At 40.4% G+C, this 14,776-nt stretch overlaps 1 protein-coding gene across 2 annotated transcripts in view; it reads right to left on the bottom strand.

Annotated features, from left to right (window-relative positions):
• The window catches only part of LOC122398504 (neurogenic locus Notch protein), a 321,286-nt gene that overhangs the window by 104,642 nt on the left and 201,868 nt on the right, over positions 1-14,776 (bottom strand). The window lies entirely within an intron of this gene.

Here is a 14,776-nt window from a genome sequence, read left to right as displayed (position 1 = left end):
GTATAATCAATAGATGATCCAACAGGTGACAGTCGACATTGACTACAAAGTAATCCATGTAACACGTAATGAATGGCACATAGACACTATTGTGGACCATTGTTCAAAGTTAATACACCATAATCACGTATTTGGTGCAATTTAATCAAAATATATGCAGGCAGTTTTGAAACCAATTTGCACGATTTGTTTTTTGCAATCTTATTGTATACATGGTATTAAAAAAGCTGGAACAATGTTCGTTATGTACAAATGAGGGTACGGAAGTGGTTCAAGTGCGAGTTCAACGCACGGTAAACGTCTTCGGCTGAATTATTTCGAAATAATAGATGGAAAACATATGGTTAATGTTCGAGGCGAATATCATCGCGCGTTTGAAATAGAAAATTATGCAAATTAATAGTATCCACGGCGCAGCAGGTGCACGACAGCTTGCACATTCGAGTTTACGATGGTCGAAATAGGAGCTAGTCGTCTTCGTAATCTCGCTATAATCGCGTAGTTGAATGAAGACACGATGTCAAACATTTCAACGACACGGTTATTTACATACGAACGGTTCAACGTAGCTTAAGGTTCGTCAGTTCATTTCTATAAGAATCTGCTTGAAGATTAAACAAATTCAGAATTCAACCTTGGATCGAATACATGAAACTTCATTTTAATATTTACGCGGAAATAGTTTACAGAGTTTGGCACGTTATAGTGAAAGCGAGCACGAAAGGGAAATTATCGTATCCGATATATTCGAACGGGACAAGCTTAAGATATTGAGGTAATACGTTCGACAACCACGAACATTTTTGGGTCAAAACAAATTTCCATTCGCCCCCCTCCCTGACTGTGTCAAAAATGTTAACAGGCAATCTTTCTCGTAAACTCCGAAATCGTCGCCTACCGTATCGGGTAAAACTCTTTCGACCCAGATCGACTCTCGTAATCTCTGGTTTTTAAGTGAAAGTCGATCCACGGAAACGCCTTTTCCTGTGGAAAGTTCCCTCCACGGGGAACCGATCAATAAGGAAACAAAGTACGGTAGAACGTACCAGGGCCCTCGAGAAGGGATTGTTCGCGCGAGCGAAACTTGGCCGCGACGGGGGCCGGTATAATTAAAACTGCCCGCGAACGCGTGGCGCATAATAATTAATAGCCGTGCAAGAATCAAAGTCCAGCACGCAGGTGCATCCCCCGTGGGACGCACGACAAATACACGGTAGTGCGCCTTAATTGGCCAACTCGTCGTAGGTTTTTCGCGGCGTCGCCATTAGGGAAAGAAGGGAGAAGAAGCACGCAGAGGAGGCACGGACGACGACCATAAGAAGGAAGCTGCTGGCCACGGATTCCAAGAGTACCATTCTCCAGGCTGCTCTCTTGCCCGACGATCCATTTGGAATGGTCTATTTTCTCGGCGCTGCGCGATTCGCTCTAATTACAATACGATTATTACCGTCGGTCTATCGACATTCGCGAAACGAACGTCTCATTGAGAGTGGCTTCCCTGAAACGTCGATTTTGATATCGACAAGTTTCATTCGATTGGCAGTTTTACAAAATTTCGTACAACACGAGACAAAAATTATGGCGTGACAGGATTTTTCAATATGGAACTAGAAAAATTCATTCTCGAGTTGAAATGTTCAGGATTCCATGAATTTTAGGTTCTGTAGTTTACAATTTTCTAAAATCAAAGTTTTGGTCTCGTGAGAAATGTTAAGGTTTTAATTTAGTAATCAACGTGTCAATAATAACGTTTTGTAAGTCTTTAATTAATTAAAAGTAGTAAGGAGAGGCAAAAAGATGAAGATAACAAGAAAACAAAAACGCACTGAGATCCCTTATTAACGCGTGCAAGCGCGCGGCTAAGAACAAATGCAGCGCATGCGCACTGCAACGCAAAGTACAAAGATGGCCGCCCGCCTGGCTTTCGAATAACGAAACGTGTTAATAATAACCTTTTGCAAATTTGTATTTAACTAAAGTAGTAAGGGGACGTTTTAAGAACGTTTTGTAAATCTTCATTTAATTAAAGATACCAAGAAGAGACAAATAAGAACGCGTAGAGATACTTTATAAGCGCGTGCAACGCGAAGTATAAAGATGGCCGCCTGCGTTAGCTTTTTTGAATAATAAAACTTAACATACCGCACACATGCATATAATGAAGAACGTGAAACCTTTATAACAGAACTATATTAGATACTTTTAACATAGAATTAAAAAAACGAAGATTATTTTTAAACTCACCATCGCCGTATATATGGCTTATTTAATTTTGTTTTTTCTCGTAAAGATTTCGAATTATTCTTTCAGTGATTACGTGAACAGTCTCGATTCAGAATCGAGTTTTTCAGCGAGAATTGAACATCCTCGTTGCGTGCGCGAGGAAAGTTGGGTGTACGATGCGCTTTTATGGAAATTAGTCGGCGATTACCTTAATCAGACTTCGGCCCGCGTTCTCCAACGCTGATGGGAGAAAGTGCGTGCTAATGAACGGATGAATCTTGAGAATTGTATGGTACTACGTTTACCGTCGATCGGATCGACCAGTTTTGTATTACGTTTTACTTTCTCGGTTATTACTGAATACAACGAAAGGGAAGTACTGCGCCCCGCTGGTCGAAATTTTACCCCACACACCGTCTTCTTGCACTTCTCAATGTTTCAAAATCTTTTAATGAGAATACAGACAAAAAAATTGGTTACAAAATTCTGTAACGTACATATAGCGATATTTGATTTATATCTTATAATTTGTACAAATCATGCAATTTGGTAAGGTGACTTCTATATATGAATATTTGTTGACATTAAGGTTCTGAGAAACTTTAATGAGCTATCAAAAGCAAGAAAAATTTGTCAGTTTTAAAATCATGGAATTAAGTCGAAATACTCGAACGTAATCGATGTTTTCACGAAGGAAGAACGTTGGTCGACAAATATAATACAAGCACCTCTTTACACGCCCACTAAATGCAAGCGTCGAAGTGTTTAGAACGTATTACACCTCATCGAGCCAAGAACGGACTCCTCTAAAGGGATAAGTAGCAATCCGTTAGAAGCCTTAAATCTTTCCAAGTTGCCTCATTCTCTGGGTAACTCGTAACCTTCCGACGTGCAATCTGCTCACTAGTTTTGTTTAAATACGAAACCATGTTCTGGAGATTCTTGAGGAATAAAATTACTGTAGCAGCGACTGCAATTTTGTTTTGCTTTGGAATATAGCGAGACGAAGTTTAGTTCTATTTATAGTAAATCATTATAGTCTACAGTTCACATTTCCATTCACAAAATGGTCCTGAGAAAGTCCTGAAATTGTTGCAGATGGGCCTGATTCCACTGCAGTTAATTTTCTATGTGACTTGACTTTTCTATCAAATTAATACAATTAGTATGAAGTGCCCCAAGTGCTGTGCAGAGATCCTAAGCTCGAGTATGCTCCAAAAGGCCAAAGAGCGTGCCGTTAGGAGCTCTCAATCCTGATCCAAAGCCGATACCCCGCAGGACTCAAAATCCTGTTGCAGCCAGCAACGATCGCGTCACTTAACATACAATGTGATCCCACAGAACAAGCGAACAGAAGCTCGCGGGAGGAGCGAGACGCGAAAGTGGCAGGCTGCGGGCTCGTTACAACCGTTCCCAGGACAACGCGTACAATTACCCCGCGATATTTATGAACTTTTCTAAGGGCAACGACAGCGGCCGTTTATAAAGTGGCGTCCGCTTCTGGCCGTGGCACGCTCGCATACCGGCCTCGTGTAATTCGCCGACGGTTTTTCCGACCCCCGGGTAATTGCTGTCGCCGCGCGCGACGTTTGACCGCTGCGGAAGGAGGCGCAGAAAGAACCTAGGGAGAAAAGGCCGCAGAAGGCTGGGGAGGGGTTGTACGTGTGTTACGGAGCAGCCAGGGGCGAGCAAGAAACGCATTGCTCCGTCGTGTTCGCAATCGAGCGCCGAGGACGAACAGATGACGAATCGGTCGCCTGAGGATCTCAAGGACGACGCTTTGGGGACTCAAGACACCGACCATTCAGGGCAATTTGTGAAAAATTGTTCTAAAAAAATTATTATTAGTCCCGGGGGTCAATTAGAAACATTTTTGGTGAATACACATACCCTCGAAATCCTATGCAGACTTGAGAAAAAAATTCAAGGACAAATTTTTCGGCGAAATTAAAAAATTTCAAATCGTTCTAAAAAAATTATTATTAGTCCTGGGGGTCGATTAGAATCATTTTTGGTGAATACACATACCCCCGAAATCCTACGCGGTCTTGAGAAAAAAATTCAAGGAGGACAAATTTTTTGGCGAAATTAAAAAATTTCAAATCTATCTAAAAAAATTATTTTTAGTTGTGGGAGTCAATTAGAATCATTTTTGGTGAATACACATATCCTCGAATTCCTACGCAATCTTGAGAAAAAAATTCAAGTTGTACAAATTTTTCGGCGAAATTAAAAAATTTCAAATCTATCTAAAAAAATTATTTTTAGTTGCAGGGGTCTATTACAATCATTTTTGGTCAATAGACATACCCCCGAAATTCTACGCACTTTCGAGAAAAAAATTCATTACCGAAAAGATAATTTCAGGCCAGAAATGTCTCCCTGAAATTACATGCGTATCTTTAAAGCATCATAATTTCTGAACGGATTGGAGGATTTTAATGTTTAAAAAGGCAAACAACGCGTATTTTAATGGAGAATATGTATAAATTCTAAGAATATTGAAAAAGTTGTTTCTTAACCCTGTAAAGTTAGAAAACCCCCATAAAAAAGGGTCCAATTTTCAAACGGCCATAACTCCTACAATAGTTAATGGATCTCTTTGAAATTTAGTATGGAAGTAGAGCTCATGGATACCTATAAAAAAGTATTAGACAACATTTCTGTAGGGCGTCAAACAACAGCACTAAAAATGATAAACGAATTTCTAAGAAAAATCGACAGGAGGTAGCTGTCTAAATTTTTCGATGAAAAAAAAAAAATTTCGAATCGTTCTAAAAAAATGATTTCTGGGTTCTGGGGTCAAATACAACCATTTTTTATGAGTACACATAACTTCGAAATCCTACGTACTTTCGAGAAAAAAATTCCTGATAGAAAAGTATCACTGAATAAAAATAGTGATTTCTATTTTTAAAAAGTTGAATAGTCAGGGAAGGAGAGAATTTGTATTTGGATAAAAATTTCAATAATGCAATTTCGAAGCAGTGAATTTGACAAAATTTATAATCTACTAAATATCATTCTAAGATGAAGTCCCATGAAAAATAATCCCTAAATGAAAATATAGATCTCTATTATATTTAAAAGAACAAAGAGACAAATCAAAAATTGTCTAGTCGAAGAAGCATAAAATCTGCATTCAAATAAATTAATAATTTCACCGTTGCATGAAATAAACGTAACAAATAATTTATTATTGATCTACTGAGAGAAAAATCGAGCAAATAATTAACATTTGGTCGCTTTACTGAAATAAATGGTGGGTTATAATTATTTTTAGAGCTCCGGCCACCAACCTGACGCGGAATATTCAGCCCGCCATTGCCCCGGCGGCCATTCCGCGTCGTTTTCGTAATATCGTAGGTGCATTACGCGTCCGCGTATATAATATCGCGGATAATCGATCAATCGTACTCCCTCCGGGGGCGCAGTTTGCGAGTTTCGTTCAGTCGGTAGCCGATGGAGGAGAGGGATGCCTCCACTTCTTGCGAGCAGCTCTCGCGGAACTTAATCTACCGGAAAATATGCAATCTAGATAATAACAGAGCACGGGCCGGAGCGTGAGGTCATTACGGTCGTTATTAAACTTAAAATAACAATTTAGCGTTTAATTAGATTCGTTTGTGAGCCGCTGCCACCGTGGCTCGCCAGATACGAGGCCTGGCGAGGCCGCTTCCTAAGCCTCCACTTCCGGCAAAATCTTATTACCCCGAGCAACGTCCTGTTCTGCATCATCGACGACACACCGTAAGCGTCTCTCTTTCTCTCTTTCTCTCTTTCTCTCTTTCTCTCTCAGTTTTGCTCGTCTTGCTCGTGTTTGAATTGGGGAATCTCGCAAAAGGGGCCTGAGAGTCCTCGAGTCATAAAAGTGGGTTCCAGGAGGAGGAATATCGGTCTCTGAATTGCAAATTGCTTCCAGCAGGACTTAGAAGAGATCAAGTAGATACAGAATGTCTGAGGAGAAGAGGAGATTCTTAAAAAAATTTGAGAATCCAATCCCTCCAAATATAATAACAAAAATTAATTCTTTGAAAAATGAGTAGTTTTATTTACCACTAGGATCATTTAAGAAGGACAGAATAACTGAATTTCAAATTAAAAAATAGGATTATAAGAAAGGGGAAAAACTTATTTGCTACTCTTAGCATATGCAAAATTTCACAGCTTCTAATAAAGTCTTGCTTTAAAGATGAAACTAAAATTGAAGCATCGACTGTTTATACTCCATCCAACTGGTCAATTCTCAATTTTTCAAAAGAATGAATAAACATTTATTTCCTCAAATATCTATACCACAATTGCTAATACTTCTAGAGCTAACAGACATCAATGAATAATTTGCTAAAAATGCAACGAAGAATCTCGAACTTAAGATTGCAGGCATCCAGGTAAAAGAGGATCGAATCAAAGAATAATGAAATACTCGTTGACAATGAGACTCGAATCATCAATAGAGACTAGAGGAATCGAACCATCTCGAAGATGATTTCCAACAAACAGGGACACACTTGCGCCTCGTGGACAATACCCACCACGTATCCTGGATTTCCAAGGCGGTGCAGGTATGCCGACGTGCCCAGGCCAGGTATACGAACTGCCTCTGCTCGTATCGGTTTACCATTGTCGGGGCGACGTTGCCAAATTTCGGTGTAACAATGGGTCTTTGTTTAGCGGGCAGGTAGCGAACGGAGACCCCCGGTGCCTCCGAGGAGATCCGGCCCGAGTCAACTTCGCCTCGAAAACGAAGAAGGAGGCAAGGAAGCCGGGGTTTGAAGCACCGGGGGAGGCTCGACCGCGAAGAGGGATTTCGTTACGCGTTACCGCGTTGTTTGCACTGGCACGCAATGAGCGGGACTCACACGAAGCCCGTTACGTTCGAGAAAAAACGAGGACTCGATCGGGGTCAATCTTTTCGACGCCTCGAACAGATTAAAACGTCGATTTTAGACTCTTTCAGGACTGGGGAAAACTTGAATATTGATATAAAATAGTAAACATCGAAATGTTTTATCGAATGTTTGAATCATGAGAAAATATTATTTGCTGCTTATACTAAGATTCAAATATTGGAAATAGTAAACGTATTTTGCAATTGTTGCTTGCTATTTTCTTTTCGAATATTTCTTGCAAATATTCACCAAAAAACAAATATTCGACAAAAGTACTACTATGAAAGGCTAAAGAACAGACATCTCTTATTTGCAATACTGTTAGCAGTATTTGCATATAATCCAATTAATCCCTCGACTGACAATGACTAGTTGTTCTTATATAATTTCTGCTAAACTAAACTTTGACGAGCTACACCTGCCCAAAATATTTGAAAGGTTTATCTACCATATCTGGATATAAATTCGAAAATTTAATAAAAATTAATCAATATTAATTCAATTTTCAATAATTATCCCTGCAGTAGTGTGGCTAATAAATCATCTGAAGAAGCAAATTTGCTAGAAAATGACGAGTTGCTCCCCCATAATTAATACAAACTAAATTCTAAAGATCTACACCTGCCCAAAATTATTTAAAATGTTTACCTAATGTATTTGAAAAATTTAATTAGTACACAGTAGTCTGACTAATAAATCATTTGAAGAAGTAAGTTTGTTAAAAAATGAATCGCCGGACAAGGGGTAAAAAATGCAGGCCTCCCGCCATCTTGGAGAACCGAAATGGTCGCTGTAACCGGAGCAGTTGGTTAAAAAATAACAACAACAGCAACTTTTACGACACGCGAGGCACTTTCACCCCGCTTGCCACGAATTATGACGTCTCGACGGTGTCACCTTCGCGCGTCTCGGGGAATTTCAGGACCCACAAAGATGGTGGACGATGTAATTCAACACCGGACGGGCGGTCGCGGCACGACCCGGTTTGCGGTGGTCCTTCGCTGCAAATGGACCGACGTTTTCAGGAATCCAACGTAAATATTTATAAGGTACACGAGAGAGGGAGAGAAAGGCCGGAGGGGGAGGGAAAGCCACGGGGATGAGGACTTCTTTTTCGCGTATTCGTCGACCTCCTCCGAACGAATTGCAAGAAAGACGACCTTATATCGGGGACAGGCGTCCCTCTCGGGAAGAGATCTCCGAATAAATTACGCCTGGTCCCCTGAAATTAGCTGATCTCGTCCAGTGGTGGTTTTCCTTTGTGGGAATCGCGGTCGAAAAACGGGCGACCGACGACGAGACGCAAGAACGAAATTTTCATCGTGCGGAATAAAATTGCAATTAACGTCACCGGGTCTGGAAGGAGGCTTAAATCGACAGATGTTTTGTCCCCTTCTGCTTGAGACATCGATCGCGATCTAATCGACTCGTCTTTATCGTGATGGATTCGATTCTGGCTACAAATTAGGCGCGTGCAACAAATTTAGCGACAGGCGACGCGTCAAGGAAAATTAAAAATTAAAAAGTTGAAATTCTAAAATAAATAAATTTGAATAAAGTTCAGGAATTCCAGTGAGGTTGTTTAATTTATTATATAGTATATTTTATGCACAACCATAGAATAGATTTTTTTGTCATTTTTTGGCAGGTCTTGGCAGCTAATTTTTGTAGTATCTTTTACATAATATAATAAGGAAAAACATACTTTTCACGAACAACAAATTATCACTTGTACAATTATCTTCCACCAATTACGATCCATCGAGGTAAATTCGAACGATGATTACGAAATTATCGAACTGACTCGCGTTCTCGAGCAAAGCTCGTCTCGAACGTAAAAATAAGAAGCGCGTAGGTTTTCCACGGAGACGCGACGCGAGCCATAAACCGCAACGATCGCTATTCTCAGCGCAAGAAGAGGGTGTGTACGCACTTTTCTCAAAACGAGACTCGAAATAATTGCGTAGAATTACCATCGAGATTCCCAAACGATCCCTCGGAAGCGTCCCTAACGCGTCATCGATCCCCCAATAATTATGACCGCTGGGGCTCATCGGCGGAGCTAATCTTCGGAGATTTCAATGCACGGAGCGGGAGCAAAGGCTGTCGCGTTTATCGGAGCAGAGGATCTGACGGGGCCCCCGGAGGCAATCGTCCAAGGAAGATGAGCAGGAAGAAAGTGGACGTTCCTCTGGATTTAATGACTTGTACCACCGAAAGGCCCCCTCAAAGAGAAACAAAAGCCCGGGATAAATGAGATGAGGAGGGCGTGAGCTTCGACTAATCACCCGACGGTATTAAAACTTTAAACGAAAAAGGGGACTGGGAAAGGGGGTTGCTGGAAAATCGGCCCCTTGATGGATCGTGACCGTGCAAAAACCGCCTCGACGGACTCGCGGGTAACTGGGACCTCGTAAAAAATTGGCTTCCGTGCGGCGGTGTCGCCGGTGATTCCCTGTGAAATATTATTATTACGATGGGTTACGATATTTCTTTTCTGTCACTGCGTTGAAGACAGATTTGAATGTTCTTCCAATTACCTATTCAATTCTTAAAGCAGTTAAATGTGAGTAGAAGAGTTCTTTGGTGTACAGAAACAACTAGAAACAAATTATGGCCCTCTTTACAAGTACTCTATCAATCATGAAAATAAAATTTGTCTAAAACAGATCGAAAACAATATGTGAATAGATTGAAACAGATTTGAAAGCAAACAATAAATACAGTGCGTATCATAAATATACCAACCCCTTAAAATGGAAGGAATTTGATCTTCTCGAAATAAATTAAGCCATAACTGTAAACAGAGCTCATTTTATTTTAAATCTTACGTACAAAAACGAAAACTTAATAATTTATCACGTATCTACCACCACGAATTATCAAAATAATTAAATATAGACGGGTTGATATATTTATAATACTGTACGAAAAGATTGGAACAGACTTGAAAGCAAACAATAAATGAACTATCCACGACCACAGATCGGACTTAAACTCGGACATTCGAGTCTAAATAACTCTTTCTCACTTTCGAACGACTAGAAACAGCCAGGAAAGCCAGTACGTGGCAATCTAGCGATAATTTAGTCCACGGTGTGCAGGAATCAGGTACCATCACGCCCCCGAGCGAGCCAGCGGGACGAAGAGGAGAAGAGGCGCGCGAAGAATCGTTCTGGGCCCTCTTTGAGTAATGTCTTCCTAATTACAAACCTCGGGTTCGAAGCATGACACACAGGGTTCCTTCTGGCCAGCGAAAGGAACGGGTTCTCGAATGGGGGCCCACACGCTCAGAAAAACTGAGATCCTTAATTCATTATGCGGCCGTAAAAAACTTTAACGGCCGAAATCTGGTGCAGGGCCAGTCGTTCCTGTAGCCCTCCCCGTCGCTTTCTCCCGACGAACTATCACCAAGGATCGTTCACGGTAGCCCCGTTAATCTCCCCAGGAAATACAGTAATGTCCTTCGGGTTGTTACACATTTCGACCCTCGGGATGATATAAAATTATCGCCATGTTTTTTCACAAGGCCTCCAGGTCGACAGAGATTAATACACAGTCGAGGGAAGGGGAGGGGAAAAGAAAAATTTGTACTTTCGCTCGATTATTATGGATTTAATTGAATAGTAGAGCTCTATAAATAGAATAAAAATCGAGAAACGTATAATTAAATTTTTTTTTTTTTGTTTTTTCTCCGGCTGCCTTGTCACGAACGTTATTAATTATTGTAAAAAGGAAAACCGCAGGGTACGGTAGATTTATAGCTAGATCGGTCGTAATGCTGCTGAATGTTTGCTAAATTACCAAGGCCGTTTCACGCGTGTAATGAAATACAGAAAATGAATCGCGGCGACGCGCGGTTTGCTCTAATGGCGCCCCCGGGTACGCGTAAACGAGATATTGTTAACGTTCAACCCCCGAAATCCAATTAATTCCGTGGCTGCGGGTTGATTAACGCGCCGGGGAAACACGATCGCTAATGCGAGCGAAGTCCCCACACGAGGACGGCCATTTTGCGTCAGGAATGGAACAGAGGGAGATGGAAACGAACCGGAGCACGCTGGATACAAAAGAAGCGTTTCCGATTATTAATGAAGTGTCTTTGTCTGGAACGAAATGTATTAACCGGTGCCTACGGCTGGCGGCGAGTATTTATTATCGGTGCCCAGCTGTATGAAAGGGATTTACTTGAATGCATTTTCAGGTGCTTCTTCTGCACCTTCGTTGGCTTTGATTTCTAAAACCAGCTCGAGCAACGCCGTAACTGATGACGACGGTCGTTCCACGGACTCTAATCTAACGTATGTAGGCTAATCTACCACCGTTTGTTCTTACCCTCGTTAAATTCGATTTCATTCCCATTTTTTGTATCAACTTTTCAAGCAATTTCTTGGGAGAAGGTTATTTCGTTATTTGCTTGATATAAATCGAAGGTGTCGAGGCTTTACTGCACGACTGTTTAATTATATGTGTTTTCTTTTCAACGAGTAATGTGGAAACTAATTGGCTCATATATGCACAATCAATAGACGATCCAGAAGGTACTCTGTTTTATAGACTGAAGTGAGATTTACGATTATGTCTAGTTAATCTTGACAGAAAGTAATTCCTACACAAATGTATCAAATGTCTAAACTGAATTTTTTATATCATTTTTGCACAGCTAAATTCACTTCTAAAGTCCATATTTTATTATACAGGTAGCTTCAGCTACACTATCCGGAAGTGAAAAATTCTGATTTCTTAAATAAATCGAAACTAATTCTTTTATAGTAAACTGAATTTTTTATATTATTTTTGCACAGTTAAATTCACCTCTCAAGTGTATATTTAACCACTGTAAAATCCACGGTAGCTCGAGCTACACTATCCGGAAGGGAAAGATTACTATCCAAGGAAACTCTGTGCTCCCCATAAAATTTCTTTTACACACCTTACGTAACCCGTTCGAAAGATGGAAATTTCACCGCGATACAAAACACGGGGAAGTCTATTCAATTTCGTTGTGCGCAAGAAGCGAGGTGAAATTAAGGCGTTGTATTAAGTAAGAAAAAGCGCTCGATGTAGTCTTTCCGTTTCGTCACGATCGATTTCGTTTTGCGTTAACGGTGAATCGTGGATCTCTAGTTACCCACGACCGTTTACCATTTTTCCCGTTTCACAGGTGACCGAGCACGGCCGCAGCCTCTCCGTTGCTTATTTCCGTGTCAACGATGGCGGCAACGCGGATTGACGTCCCGTGGTACCATAAATCGGATCCCGGCTGATAATGCAACGAGATAAACCGAGGAAGCTACGGGCGCGGAAAATCGTCGAGGTGTGTGGGCCCCCATGCTGAGCTCGATTCTCTACCGGACTATTAATTAAACCGCGACTACTGGCCTGTCCACCGGTTAATTGCAAACCCATTACCCCGCGAACGTACGCGTAACGAACGATGAATTTCTGCCGTTCCGAGCTGGGACGATCTGTTCGAAAAATAGCTCGCGCATCGAACTCTTACGACGTTTACGATCGAACGCCATAAATTGAATTTATTTATCTCTTCGCCTGGGAGTCTGTGAATGGAAACTTTATTATTATGGCTTCGTTTCTTGCGAAGTGTATTAATAAAACTGGTGGGGAATGGGTATTTGCATCCTTTGCTGGATTAAACTACGAAGAATTGCAAGAAAAATTCTGTGCGAAGAATCTACTTCTTTATGACTTCATTTCTTGTGTTTATTAATAAAACTGTTAGAGTTTATATCTCTCACAGGTTTGGATTAAATTAGAATGATTGAAATCATAAAAGAAAATTATATCAGTCATCTTTGGATACGTGAATGTTAGTAAATGATTACCAATCTGATGAAAAATTTGACCAATTTTATTTTCTTAATTTTATAAAGAAGAATCCACTGCAAGATGATGGAACCTCAGTATGTTAATTTGAAATAATTTATTTTTAATATACTCGCCCTGTGATAGCTAATATGACAATAGAGGAATTTCTGTCGATCGAACAGCTCTAATAAAAGTCCTGGAGCGACGTTCTTGCAAGAACGACTAGATCAAGTCTAACGAAATCCAATTAGCGCATTTCGATTTCACGACTATTTGCCCAACAGTCCTCTCGAACAACGAATGTGATCAACGATCCGATAAGATCGGATACCCCTGACTTAAACATCGATAAAAGGCTTATGAAAGAGAGGTTTCAGAAATATGTACTCGGGGCTTCTGAATCGTCGATCAAAGCTCTCGATCGAAAACAAATTGCTCCTATATAAAATCGTTCTGAAACCGGTCCGGGACCCATGGAATGCAACTCTAGAGGATGTGCTAAGACCAACGGAAACCTAATATAAAGATCCTGATCGAGGATATCGCGTGTCATATTGCGCCAGTTGCACAATCCATATTTAATGTACTTTGCACAACTTTTCTACGTTTCATTAAATAATTGCATTGGTAAAGAGTCTCTTTAAAATTATATTTCTGCACTCTAAAAACCCATGTCAACGAAAAATAAAAAATCTGATATTTTCTCTATTCTATTTCGAATTGAAAAATGGCTTTGAACCCTGGAGAAATTCTTGATACGATTTTGACGGACCGATTCAAAGGGATCCGACGAAATTGCTTTCAGAGACAACTGTCGATCGATCGATAACAACGTGTAACGCACAGTTCGAAACATAAATTCCCGTCCGGACCATCAATTATCTCGGTGGAATTATTAATAATCGTCGGCGTTCAGGGCTCGATGGATCGCGCGGAGCCCTTCGATCGTAAGCTGCGCATCAGGGCGACTCATTCTCAAAGGCACGGCGGAGGGGAGAGGGCTTACGAATGACAAGTTCGCCCCGGAGATACGAAACGGAAATAAGAAAAAGGCGAAGGATACTTATTAAAGTGCAGTGCACCCTACAGGTGTTCGCGTGGAATGCTCCCGAGAGAACGAGATCGCGATGTGAAATGTTTCAAAAGAACTGTCCCCCACCCCCCTTCCCTTCCAGTTCTTCCTGCCCCATTATTGAAAAATCCTACATACTTCTGCAGCTTACAACCGTCTTCGTGCAAGATCAAATATTTATTCCGGGCTCTTCGAACCGATTCGAACTTATTTTTCCAACGTCATCTGGTTATTTTAATTACATAACGTTATCGAAGGTAATTGGAAATTCTCAAGTTGCAAATTATTTTTAGTTTTCGGAATTGATATTTATTGTTACGTTCGAGCAACTTTTTTAACAACGGGTTATTTTAATTGTATACGTTACTAAAGGTAATTGTAAAATCTTCTTTCTCAAGTTGCAAGTTATTTGAATTTTTCAGAATTGATATTTATTGTCGGTAGCAATTCTTTTTATGAGTTTCCTATACTATCATTGTGTAATAATGTTCTAATTGCAGGAGGACACTTTGTTGTAAAGATTCGAAATTTATTAACTAGTCCATTTTCCTACTCGTATTCGTACACTATAATGGTGATTCGCTATGAATGAAAACTTGTTTTTCTTTATGAATTCTCTTTAATTTCTTGTTTTCACCAAATGTTGTTTATTGCGTTGGTTACTTTTATTTATAAAGTAATTTTTTGTTGTCTTTTTATTTAATATTAACGTCCATTCGAAGCAGGTAAATGCAATTATAAATGATGTAATTAATTAAATCTT

The sequence above is a fragment of the Colletes gigas genome, unplaced genomic scaffold, assembly GCF_013123115.1.
Source record: "Colletes gigas isolate AHSC1104 unplaced genomic scaffold, ASM1312311v1 Colletes_gigas_Sc00011, whole genome shotgun sequence".
NCBI classification, from domain to species: Eukaryota; Metazoa; Arthropoda; class Insecta; order Hymenoptera; family Colletidae; genus Colletes; species Colletes gigas.
The sequence above is the reverse complement of the archived record's forward strand: the minus strand, read 5'-3'. Positions and strand labels throughout refer to the sequence as shown.